General features: G+C 57.5%; 1 non-coding gene across 1 annotated transcript in view; it reads right to left on the bottom strand.

Annotated features, from left to right (window-relative positions):
- The window catches only part of LOC124772243, a 1,909-nt gene extending 1,733 nt beyond the window's left edge, over positions 1–176 (bottom strand). The window contains exon 1 of the ribosomal RNA XR_007013905.1: positions 1–176. This exon is cut by the window's left edge and continues 1,733 nt beyond it. This is a non-coding gene — a ribosomal RNA (small subunit ribosomal RNA).
- Positions 177–2,500: the final 2,324 nt, after the last annotated feature.

Consider the following 2,500-nt stretch of genomic DNA (forward strand, 5'->3'; position numbering starts at 1 on the left):
TTGCATGTATTAGCTCTAGAATTACCACAGTTATCCAAGTAACGTGGGTACGATCTAAGGAACCATAACTGATTTAATGAGCCATTCGCGGTTTCACCTTAATGCGGCTTGTACTGAGACATGCATGGCTTAATCTTTGAGACAAGCATATGACTACTGGCAGGATCAACCAGGGAGCTGCGTCAACTAGAGCTGAGCAGCCGGCCGCCCGGGAGTGTGTCCCGGGGGCCCGCGCGAACACGCAAGCGTCCGCTCAATCATTCTGCAAACAGGAGGAGGCTGAGCTCCCCTGCACAATACACCTCGAAACCCTCTCAGGTCCCGGCGGCGCGCAGCGCCGTCCCAAGTACTTGGTCGGGTTCGAGAGAGGCGCAATCGCCCGGAGTTAGGCGAGTAGACGCTTTCGGTGCGACCACCCGTGCTCCCAACTGAGCTTGCCGCTGCCGACAGAGGCCCGGGAGCGTGCTGTCGTGGCATTGCCGGCGGGAGACAACACGCGCCACCTACGGTGACCGGCAGCTCCAACGCCAGCGCCACAGAAGGACAAAAGCCCCACTTGGGTGCCGAAGCGAACTCTCCCAGCACAGCGCACGCGCCAACACATCCGCACAGCTGCGATACAAACCACCAGCGAGAACCGCTGGGGCGACCGAGCAGCAGACGGCGTCGCGGCGCCGAGCGCCGGGCGGCGGCGCATCCTCAACGCACACAGTCCTCAATCGGACCAGCACACTGAAGATGTCCACCGCGCTTCGCACCGGGCCCGCGAGGACCTACTTTGGCCGCACGGCGCCGCGCGCAGGGTGCGCCGGCGCGCAGCTGCGACGCCTGCCGCGTCCGTCGGCCGGCGCGCCTGCCACTGGCCGCCCCCACCAGCCGGCTGTAGCGCGTGCGCCCACGCACCGCGCGGCCAGCACGCCGGGAGGCGCCCCCTCACCGGCCGGGGACGGTCCCACCCAGCCACCGCCGCGTATCGCTTCACACCCAGATGCCGTTCAGTTTCGTCGGCATGGTGGGTATCGCTGGAACAACCGGTTAGTACCTCAACCTATCGTCGCCATCACCGATTCACCCCTAGCGAGAACAACCGCACCACAACAGGTTACCATTTGTTCATTTGCGTAACTTCACCAGAAAACGCAGGCGTCCATCGCCATTTGCAACTTCCACGATTATTGCATGCCTGTGTCAGGTGTCACGCCACACTACGTCTGCCCACATACACGCAACAAAATGTGCACGCCTAGACAATACGTGGAAGGTGGCCCCCGTACGTATGCGATGTCCATTGCTCGAACGACTGTCAACCGGCCTCTGTAGCATGTCGCAGATATGGAACGCGGTGCACCATGCCATCACGGTGTGTGAGGAGAGACGACTAGGTCCGAATACATCAACAGACAGCTCATGCTGATCGCCATCCACGGCGTCCGTTCCTCCCACACGTCTCTATGGCGTACCACACTGCAATCCAGCTCTCATAGGGAGACGACACGTAGCTGCGTGCACAATAATTGCACTGTATGGTCCGCCGTTTTTGGGCGCAGTCGTTGTACGGTCACACATGTGCCACGATGTATCATTCAGTACATAAGGACGAATGTGCAGTACAGATTGTGGTTTACGCGTACGACATTAGCGGACAGTTGACACAGGCCGCACCACAACGTAGCCTGAGTACGTCGCATGCGGAGGGCATTGAACATGCAAAGTTCTCACCAACCAGCTTGCGAAGGCAGGGGGCAAGGTGGGGACGTGGGGAGGGGCGGCATGTACGTCCTGCTGCCATCCACATTACAGTGTACAGCAGGAGCATGTGGAAAGTGAGCAAGACTTGCAAGGTGTTTAACATGAAGCGATACACAGGGGAGCGGGGAGTGCGAGTAGCGAACTATATTGCGAGGGTTGCGGGTGGGCAACACTACACTAATTGAACGAGTCGTATAACAATTACAGAGCAGGTTTAGGCGACAACGTGGGTTACGTTAGGCGACAACGTGGGTTACGTTAGGGGACAACGTGGGTTACGTTAGGGCACAACGTGGGTTAGGTTAAGGCACAACGTGGGTTAGGTTAAGGCACAACGTGGGTTAGGTTAAGGCACGACATGGGTTAGGTTAAGGCACGACATGGGTTAGGTTAAGGCACGACATGGGTTAGGTTAAGGCACGACATGGGTTAGGTTAAGGCACGACATGGGTTAGGTTAAGGCACGACATGGGTTAGGTTAAGGCACGACATGGGTTAGGTTAAGGCACGACATGGGTTAGGTTAAGGCACGACATGGGTTAGGTTAAGGCACGACATGGGTTAGGTTAAGGCACGACATGGGTTAGGTTAAGGCACGACATGGGTTAGGTTAAGGCACGACATGGGTTAGGTTAAGGCACGACATGGGTTAGGTTAAGGCACGACATGGGTTAGGTTAAGGCACGACATGGGTTAGGTTAAGGCACGACATGGGTTAGGTTAAGGCACGACATGGGTTAGGTTAAGGCAC

Source organism: Schistocerca piceifrons, unplaced genomic scaffold (genome assembly GCF_021461385.2).
Source record: "Schistocerca piceifrons isolate TAMUIC-IGC-003096 unplaced genomic scaffold, iqSchPice1.1 HiC_scaffold_936, whole genome shotgun sequence".
Taxonomy (NCBI): Eukaryota; Metazoa; Arthropoda; class Insecta; order Orthoptera; family Acrididae; genus Schistocerca; species Schistocerca piceifrons.